General features: G+C 42.3%; 1 pseudogene; it reads left to right on the plus strand.

Annotated features, from left to right (window-relative positions):
• The first annotated feature begins 5,519 nt into the window (after positions 1-5,519).
• Positions 5,520-5,694, plus strand: LOC149452380 (U2 spliceosomal RNA; annotated as a pseudogene).
• The last annotated feature ends 4,536 nt before the right edge of the window (positions 5,695-10,230 follow it).

Below are 10,230 nucleotides of genomic sequence, written 5' to 3' on the forward strand. Positions count from 1 at the left end.
CACTCCCTCCTTATTGGCTGAGACAACCATTGGCTCCCGCTACTGTCAATCACAGTCAGTGGGCCAATAAGAGAGAGGGGGCTGGGCCAAGCTGCAGCTCTGTTTGTGAATAGACGCGCAGAGCAGCGGCTTGGGACTGAGCCTGCTTGGGTGCTCCCATAGCAAGCTGCTTGCTCTGGGGACACTCAGCAGGGAGGAAGAGCCAGGAGAAGGATCAGGGCTGCTCTGTGTAAAATCACTGCACAGAGCAGGTAAGTATGACATGTTTGTTTGTTTTTTAAAGAAATTGCCTTTAATATTAATCTCTTTTTATATAAAGCTTGTGTTATTACTATACAGTGGTGCGTCTATCAGGGGCGGACTGACAACTCATGGGGCCCTCGGGCAATAGGGGATCATGGGGCCCCTGTGTCCTTGCCCAAACTCAAAAAAGCCTATGAAAAAGGTACCAGGGGCATCTCATGGGGCCCCTTACTCACCCCGGGCCCTCGGGCAGTGCCCGAGTTTCCAAATGGTCAGTCTGCCCCTGGCATCTATATATTTATGGTTAATGGTATATGCTGGTTGCAGTAGTTCTTCTGCTCCCAATTACTTTGTTTAGATTACTGATTAATTTCACGAGAAGTAAATCCCCTCTGTTTACAGAGGCCCTGTGCTTACCCAACCAGGGTTTTGTAAAACCCTAGGGTTTCTCCAGAGACTACTAGGGATTCCGTGAGCAGTGAAACATTTCTACCTCTCAGATAAGTGACCTCTGGCATAAAAGATCCTTTTAGATAATGGAAGGAGTGGAATCTTGACCACAAATGTAAGAAACACTCTAACCACTGATTATAATGCTAATGTACAGTGAGATGTAGATAGAGCAAGGTTGTAAAACCAGAAAGTTATTTAATGGTTCCTCTGTGTTACAAATGATGAGGTATTAGAGATTAAAAGACTGGCAGATTGTTAGACAAGTTAATGCTGGAATGAGTTAAGTTGCTGAAATGAGGATGAATTGCTCCAAGGCATCTGCAGCTACAGAGGTCCTTGAGGGCACTCTTCCCTTTGACCTTAATGCTAATGTACTGTGGTTTGTAAATAAAGCAAGAGTTATCTAAGACCATAAAGTTGTTTCAATGGTGACTCGGTGTCAAAAACGTTACATTTATTATTACGGCTACATCAGAGTTTAAAGTAGAACTATAGGCGATTTTGTTTTAATTTTAGATAGAGCAAGTGAGGGTTATTGTTCTGTATATGATCATTGTGTTGAGTAGGGATTCATCTATTGGGTGTTCACTGATACTGCACCTGTTTTTATTATTCTTTTCAACAAGTATTAGGGAGTGTCTTGTTAATAAAGGCTTCCCCTTCTACCACTGCACCCATTTTAGCTTCCTGAAGAACACCAGTGAAGGTCTCCTTCATTCTCCCTTTTGATACACATATGCTTGTAAGTTCATTTGTTGTGTTGTTTAATTTGCGTATGTATCCAGATCGCTTTTAAATTTATTTAATGTGATTTGTAAGTAGCTGTTTGCAAGAAATGTGTTCATTGTATGCATTTGTGAGAGACATATTTACAAGCATATTGTAACTTCAGTTTATGTGATTGTATTTCAGTTTACAGAACTATTCATAGACGTAAATTCAATTTTGGAATGAAACACAACTCTTCTGTCAGTTTTGTTAGCTAGCTGTCAGCTAACCATTAGTAGGACAGCATAGTTATGTCCCATTGGGGATAGTTACAGTACCTTCATTTCCTGTCCCATAGTGAAAATAGGAAGTAAGTGTAAATCTCTACAAATTGAGGTAATTCCTTGGGGACCCCCAGGTCACCAGAACTACTGTTCCCATTTGAAAATTTCTCCTCTATTACTTTTCTGGGGACAACCCAAAATTTAGGTTTTTTTTAACTTTCACTTTTGATGATATTTGTAAACAGGACAAATAGCAATAAAAAGTTGAAAGGCATGCTTATCCATCTCTACTCTGTCCAAAAATTAAAAAAAACGTTTTGCCTTTAGTTATACTTTAAAAGACTGTTGGATTGCCAGACAAGTCACTGCTGGAATGGGCTAAATTGCTGAAATGAGGATGAATTGCTCCACAGCATCTGCAGCTACAGAGGACCCTGGGGGGTTATTTTAAAGCATATTTGCTGTTTGTTATGAATAACTAATTAAGCGACTATCCATTGCCTGGCCACAGTTCTATTATATACTTAAGCCAGAGACTGATTTTGCAATAAAAACACTATTTTTTACTCTCAAACTTATTCCTCCAGTGTATGTTCTCTGTGATTTATCTCTGCCATAAATCTTCTAGATTAGGAGTGATATAGGGCCACTGGAAGGTTATTATGACCTCTCTCATTTTCTAAAATAATTTTTGGACCTCCATGCAGTCTTCAGCTTTTCTATAATCCTTGCAGATGCAGATGATCTGTTGATGTTTTTGGAGGTAGGACTTTGGGGATTGATAGTTCACTGTTGAATTCCACAAAGCACAACACAAGGCCTATATACAAATGAGTTCCTTTCCGACCCCTTGTGGTCTTTGTCCAGTAATACCACATGACAAGCCCAAGTGTGACAGTACAAGGCAAGCTTTGTGCACATTCAATCACTTAACATGATTTCAGTAAGAACTGTTTATTGAAATAGCTTTGATTAGATACACATGCAGACAAGCTGTGTGTATGTCATGAGATAAATCAGACAGAGATCCATTCAGAAAGTTACATTTCAGATGCAGCCTTACAGTTTTCAGACTAAAATGTATGGATCTCAGCTATACAGAGTCAAGCTGGAGCTCCCTCTCTAAACTTTATGCCATTTTTTTAACCTCAAATTAATTTTAAATTGGTTTTCAAGTTTTGGAACCCCCCTCTCCTCCCCCAGAAAACCCAAAATGGAGACAGTTGTAAACATACTTTCTGCCTCCTTCCGTTGAACAATTACTTCTATTCAGAGGGACCTGACAGAAGTAGTGAATGATGGACTGCAGCTAAAAAATAACCTGTACTGCCAATATCACTATAGAACAAGGCTGGGATTGCATAGTGAATTCCGTGGTGTAACACATCACACCTAGGGATGAGTTCTATTGAGAAATTTTCTTTCCTTAAAATTCTGGTGAAACCTAAAGGATTTTGGCAAAATGTATTGGAGTCAATTGGGAAGGTCACAGTGGAGTTTCAAGTTCTTCTGAGGGTTATGAAAGCTAAACTCCACTACACTGGATCTGTTCTTGTGTCTACAATTGACCCCTCTTTCTAGCCTCTCTATTTTGTGTATTTCACAACAAGAAAAAAAAACTGAAAAAGCCAAAATGAAAATGCAAAGCAAAAAATCCAAAAAGAAAATGAAATAGCCAAAGTGCCATGAACATCAAAAGATCCTAAATACCCCCCCCCCCAAAAAAAAGACCCCTTAAGTACAGAAAATCTTTTTCTTCCTAACCTACACGTGGCAACATTCTGGCTTGGAGATAGGTCACTTAGACATTGCTCATGGAGAAGAGCTTCATGGTAGGCTAGTACAGTGTATGTGAAAGCAGCCCTGATTCACCGCCAACAATGGCCATGCTGGTAAGGGCACCTCCTAATGTCCTGCAACAAGAATTGGATGGGGCACTCACGCACAAGTAACAAGGAGAAACTCCACCATTTTGGTCACTCACATAACCTAGGCTAGGGTTGCACTCATACCGATACCTGTATCGACATTGCTGCCGATACCGAGCATCCCAAGAATATTGCTACACTGAAACAGTTTTGTGAAGAGGAGTGGTCCAAAATTACTCCAGATCATTGTGCAGGTCTGATCTGCAACTACAGGAAATGTTTGGTTGAGGTTATTGCTGCCAAAGGAGGGTCAACCAGTTATTAAGTCCAAAGGTTCACATACTTTTTCCTCCCTGCACTGTAAATGTTTACATGTTATGTGCAATTAAACCATGGCAACATCTGATGTTTGTGTAGTATTATGTTCAGCAGACTGTGTTCTTCTATTGTTGTGACTTAGATGACGTTTAGAGCACATTTTATGCCCAATTCATGCAAAACTCCATGTAAGACCAAGGGGTTCACATACTTTTTCTTGCAACTGTATGCAGTGCGATTTGAGCCCGTACAAAATGAATGGGCTCAAATTGCACTGCAAAGAATCGCATGTGATTTGAACAGGAATTCGGTGCAATTCCTCTTCAAATTGCATGCGATTCTTTGCATTGTGATTTGAGCCCATTCATTTTGCATGGGCTCAAATCACACTGCAAAGGTATTTGTAATCAGTATCGGTGAGTACTTAAGTATAAGTATCAGTCCATAATTTCAACCTTTCCATGACGGGCTGGTCGGAGTATTTCAAAAACTGCTGATCTACTAGGATTTTCATGCACAACCACCGCTAGGGTTTACAGAGAATGGTCTGAAAAAGAGAAAATATCCAGTGAGTGGAAGTAGTGTGGACGAAAATGTCTTGTTGATGACAGAGGTCAGAGGAAATTGGTCAGACTGTTTGCTGTGACATTCAGATGGTAGGGTCAGAATTTGGCGTAAACTACATGAAAGCATGGATCCATCCTGCCTTGTATCAATGGTTCAGGCTGGTGGTGTAACGGTGTGAGGGAGATTTTACTGGCACTAGCAAGGTGTACCTAATAAAGTGGCCGGTGAGTGTATTTACAGTATATTCCACACTGTGCATGACCAAAATAAACATAGGTGTGTTCTCCAGTCAGGTTTTTCATGTGCCTACCCCAAAGGGTGTACTTAATAAGGCTACAGGCTTACATATCAGTTTACCAGGGTTAGCCTCTTACCATCACCCTCTGCCCTGGGCTCTTCTGGGACTAGAATATATAGGACATACTAGTCTCCCCCACCATTCCCACCCAAAGGCACTAACCCTTTCCTACACATGTACCGTATGGTTGGTCACATGTGCATGCTCAGTTTGGTGTGTATTGCTAGAGAGGTTTTTTTTTTTCTCTTGCATGGGATCAGGGCCAATCAGCACTGTCCAGACAGAGGTCAGGGGTTTCACATCCTCCTGGAGCAGAAAGAAAACTCCTCCTACAAGCTTTAACTAGTGCTCTGCTGAAGTCACAAGACTGCTCTAACTGCTGATGAGAAAAGGTATTTAGCAGTTTGTATTTACTAAAATAATTGCATTTCCATGTTCTGTGTACTGTGGGAGACCAGATATAGTGCATGCAGGGTCCTGGGTTTAGTATCACTTTAAAACACTTGCTATGTAATATCAGCTTTAGTTTGTGTTGTCATTTGACAGTATAGGTTAGCTTTAAACTCACATATTTGCAGTGGCAGGGATTGTGGACCTTACCGCCCACATGCTGCACATATGCACCCATGGTGGATGAAATTTCTTTCCTCAGAGCACTCTTACTGCAGGCTCCCAGGAAGCGACAAAGCTGTCACAGACAGCTCCGGGTTCCTATTTATGATCATTGGCTGTCAGGACAGACTTCCAGTTATCTGACCACTGTGACAGTCAATAACAGTAATCGCTTCTCGGCCTTTTGGCTAAGATCAAGTGTAGTATCTGTTCTTATCAGTGTCCAGCAGGGGTGCTCCATGGTCATTCTAGCTTTGCGGGGATGACTGGTTGTATAGTACCCCTGCTGGTATGATGGGGGCCCTGATGGTTATCACAGGGGGAACAGAAACCGGGAGCCCATTGGAGTTGGGGCCCGGGAGTAATTCCCCTTTGGAACGTCAGAGGGGCCAAGTACCTCCTGATTTGAGCGGATCTAACTTGGTCTGGCCAGGGGCCGGGAAGGCAGAAAGTCCGCAAACCAGTGCCCCCTGAGTGGTCGCCTCAGAGGTGCCCTTAGTAACACCTGGGTGTGGGACCCCACAGTGTGAAAAGGCACATGGCCGCTGTGTTTACCACTTTTCTGCACAGCGCCCTCAGGACCAGGCCTTCTGGCTAAGTTTGGGGCAATTTTTGCTACGGGCCTCAGGGCCTGGTCTGTGCACAATTTGCCACGACCACTTTTTTATTTTCTATTTATTTATTTATTATTCTCCCACGTTTTGTCACTTTTCACCTTATGTATGTGTTTTTTTCTCACAGGATGGAGGGTGTGGGTCCTGGGGCCTGCCCTGAAGTCTAGGGGGAGGATGTGTGGCCTTTTGGTTCCTTCCTCCCCTGTCCCTAGGGGGTTTTCTCTTCGGGAGAACCCCCTGGCCAAGTACTGAGTGGTCGGCTTCAGCTGGCCACAAGGAACGGTGGTCCGCCAGGCCTTTTGGCTAGGTGGACCAAATGGGAACCTTGTCCCTGTCAGGAGCTTCATGCCCCGGGGGATGAGGGTAGAGGTCCATCCCCTTCGGGGGAAGGACAAAGCACACCCCTAAGTGCACTTTTTCGTGTGGTGTTTTGCACTTGCACTTTTTTTGTGAACACTTACGGGTTTTTCGTTTTTTGCACGTTTGCGGACTTAAAAAAAAAAAAAAAACAGTGATCGCGTGTTTAGGAATTCCCTTCCTCCTCCTGGTGTTAAGATCCGGTAAAGGGTCACCAGAAGGGGGCAGGAATGGGTTTATCCACAGTTCTATGTCTTTATTAGAGTCACATTCTCACCAGACACTTACAGATACAATGAGCACGTGTCATTGCTAGCAATATGATGGAGAATTACTTTGAGGCTGTGTATTGCACTTTATGGTGTGAGGATGGCTACACCAGCACAGGGCATCATGGTCACTATATGCAGCAAGGTCCAGAGGGATGGTTAGGATATTTGGAGTTAGTTCACCTTTTCATTTATCATGGTTTTTCGAGGTTTATAGGAAGGGCAGCCCTAGAGATACAAGGAGGGTTACTGTAAGGTTTAGTATTAAAGTGATACTAAAGTAATTGTTTTTGTTTGTTTTTTAAATAATAAACACGTCATAGTTACCTGATCTGTGCAATGGTTTTTCACATAGCAGCTCGGATCCTCCTCTTCTCAGGTCTCTTGCCAGCGCTCCTAGCCCCTCCTACCTTGACACACCAAGGCTCGGCCCGCCCCTCACCTCCCTCTCCTGATCGGCCCACTGGCTGTGATTGATAGCTCAGCCAATCAGGAGTTAGAGTCCCCGGAGAACTGAGGCTCTTGTGGATATCGCTGGATCAAGAGGGGGCTCAGGTAAGTCTTAGGGTGGGCTGGATGCTACACACAGAACCTTGAGCCTTTAGAACCACTTTAAGGCCACATGGAGGGTCAGTGTTAGGTCCTGTGAAAGCTTGGGACATGCAGTAATGAAAAGTATAAAAGGCTTTACAATTCTAAAACATACAGTTGCTTGTCAAACCAAGGAAGGATTTAGGGGATGGACCTTTATTTCAATCCAATCTCTCACAAAAAAGGGGCATATAATATTGTTAGAAATAGGTTGTGGATGAGAAGTGTGACCATACTCATAGATGGAGCTGGGGCATGTTTCCGAGTTCAGCATAAATGAAGAGAAGCCTGAATGGGTTGTCTGCTTGCTACACAGAAGAGCCCAATGATCTGTGACAGGTTTACTGTTAATTCACAGAGCAGTCACATTCCTCATATGATATCTCATTGCAAGCTGTGTTTTAATCAGATTGCCTTCTGAGTCCGAGAATTTATGAAAGGATCCACTTCATCTCCTCAAAATAAAATTATTTACAGGAAAATCACATGCGGCGCAGAACAGAAACAACTTCAAGTGACTCCCCATTTTGTTCCAAAAAAAAATAAAACCCTAAACATGACCCATATACAGTACATTCCAAGGATCTGAACAAACTCTACTGTACATTTTTAGTGGGGACACTGGGGATGGCTTTCCAGAGGTACATATGCTGTTTACTTTGCACAGGAATTTGCCCCAGAACACCCAATCATGTGCAAGGAAAATAAAATGTAAATTTTTTGTTTACATATGATTGGATGACCGCCTGATCATTGGGGAGAGCGCTGCTGCTGTTGATTTCCCTGAGCTGCTAAAGGAAAACAGAGGGAGACCAGCTGTCCCCCCAGGAATTGGTGAAAGTCTGCAGGCCAAACCCTACTGCACCCCGTTAAACATAGCTCCCAACTATTCTTCATTTGGAGGGACTGTTTCTCTTTTGAGACCCTCTGTCTCTCCCGCAGCACCTCATTTTGGTCTGATCTGTAAATCTCTATACAAAATGTACTATTTTACTACCAAAAGTGTCTTACTGCACTGAACTTTCTATCCAACCTCTATATTGCTGCATATAGAAAAGCTAAAAGAAAGGAAAATGGAGGCAAAAAAGCACTTGTGCGGTGTAGCTAATCGTTTTCTGCATCTCTGAGGTCAGTGTCACTGGGTCCATGACGTGATATGTCATTTGCCTACATACTGTGTGCTAAAATGTGTTCCTCTTCATGATTTCAGAAAGTTGGGATGTGTGTTTTAAAGAAGAACAGTATTGTTTGCATGGGACACAGAGTAGCCGCCTATTCTCGAGGTAGGAGAAACTTATCTTAACAGCCCTAATGCTGAATCTGGGCCCCAACGTGTGGCCAGCAGAGAAATGGTTTAATACAGACTAAAAAATGATTATTGTAACACTGCCCTTAGATACCATAGGGCTTGGGGGTTGTCCTCTAGACCATTCGCCAGTGGTATATCCTATTTGAAAAAAAATAAAAATAAAACAAATATATATATATATAAAAGCAAAAACAGGGTACACTCTCTTTGTGTATCAGCGTGGTGAAACACAAGTTTACTTAAAAGCATACTCACAAACCAAAGGGGATAAAACAGAGACAAAAAATCAGTGGTGACGGTCCCAAGTGGCAGGATACGTATTCCCTTCTTCAGACCATCTCCCGAAATGCGTCAACCTACCTCACTAAGGGTCTCCCGCCACTTGGGGTCGTCACCACTGATTTTTTGTCTCTGTTTTATCCTCTTTGGTTTGTGAGATGCACGTTTATGCTTTCTAATAAACTCGTGTTTCACCATGGTAATGCACAAAGAGAGTGTGCCCTGTTTTTTGCTTTTCTTCACCAGTACCAAGGTTTCCCGATCTCCTAAGGGCTGCCCCTCAGTGAATGACAGTTACAGTATCCCTAGTCAGCATGAAGATATGAGCATTGGTTTTGTTTTTTGGATATATATATATATATATATATATATATATGTACAATAATTATTCCCTCTTCGGCTTGGGTGCGTCAGAGAGCATGGTGCTGCTTATAGAGTAATTAACTCAGGGAACCAGAGAAAATAGTGCCTCCTTCGGGGGTAAGTGCTACACGGTCTTAGATGAAAGGATGATTCTATACCCATGACACATATGTGTGTGTGTGTATGTATGTGCCTGTGTGGTGGGAGCATATGGCGGGAAACACAAGTATCCAATACTCCTTGAAGTATGAAATGCTAAATAGACTTTTGGGGATTTATTTACTAAAGCTGGAGAGTCCAAAATCAGACTCCCTTCTGCATAGAAACCAATCAGCTTCTAACCTCAGCTTGTTCAATGAAGCTTTGGCAATGAAACCTGGAAGCTGATTGGTTTCTATGCAGAAGGGAGTCTGATTTTGGACTCTCCAGCTTTAGTAAATAAACCCCTTGGAGTCTGTAGTGAGGAAGGGAGGTAGGAGACATGGACCATCAGAGTGGTGAGTATACTGTCTTCTACTGCAAGAACCTGACCAGATCTGCTGGCGAAGTTCACATGAAGGGTTACAGAAGATATGCTGGGGGCAATAAGTTTTACCTTCATATATCTTCCTGCTTTTTTTAATATAAAACAATAACATTTAATTGATTTTGAAGTTCACCTATGCTCTTCTAATACTCTTCTTTCGTTACTGCTACTGGAGGCATTCTTAAAGTGGTATTAAACCCCAAAACAAAAATGTATTTATTGAAGCCCACTAATCCTTAAATGTTGTGGCTGCATTTGTTTTCTTCACTTAGACTTTTTTTCCCTTTATTTTAGGTTCCATTCACACTTTGGACACTAAAGTAACAACTCGCACCCCATGTTTTTCAATGACAACTGTTTAAACATGTGCAATTTAAAGTTGCAGCGACTTTGGTACTACTACTTTGGTACATGTGACTTGAATGCCATAGATTGCAATGTAAACCCTCAAATGTTGCATGAAAGTCGCACCTGAATGTTATACATGTGACAGTTGTGCAACAGTTGTCCATTATCATTTGCAAAAGCCAAAGTCACATTCAAGTCGCATTCATACAAAGTTGCATCAACG

Source organism: Staurois parvus, unplaced genomic scaffold (assembly GCF_062004578.1).
Source record: "Staurois parvus isolate SC_StPar_1 unplaced genomic scaffold, SC_StPar_1.0 ptg000475l, whole genome shotgun sequence".
NCBI lineage: Eukaryota > Metazoa > Chordata > Amphibia > Anura > Ranidae > Staurois > Staurois parvus.